Source organism: Monopterus albus, unplaced genomic scaffold (genome assembly GCF_001952655.1).
Source record: "Monopterus albus unplaced genomic scaffold, M_albus_1.0 scaffold187.1, whole genome shotgun sequence".
NCBI lineage: Eukaryota > Metazoa > Chordata > Actinopteri > Synbranchiformes > Synbranchidae > Monopterus > Monopterus albus.
In genome coordinates, this window is record NW_018128067.1 from 785,080 (window position 1) to 785,471 (window position 392).

Below are 392 nucleotides of genomic sequence, written 5' to 3' on the forward strand. Positions count from 1 at the left end.
AGGGCCACGTGGATATGGGGGTTGACTCACTCTGTTTCTTTTAGTGTTCATCATTAGTGTCTCAGTAGCCACTCTCTGCCATGGCGCCACAGTCACCACCACCATGTATCTGGCTATAATCTACAGCCACTGTCAAACCACACCACTTTGCTTGCAATAGAAGTGAAACACTTTGTTAAAGCTTTAACCAGCCTTTAGTCATTTCCATCCTCTGACTCATTTCTTTGTCAGTGTAATGGTGCTCATTTCTTTCTTTCTTTTGCTTTATTTACTTTTTGTCTCTTTGAATTTTTTAATATTGATTTTCAATTGATTTTTTCATCACACTCTATCTTTCAGTGTATGTATATTGTCCTGTCTCTTCTGAAGAAAAAAAAAACTACAAAAATGTA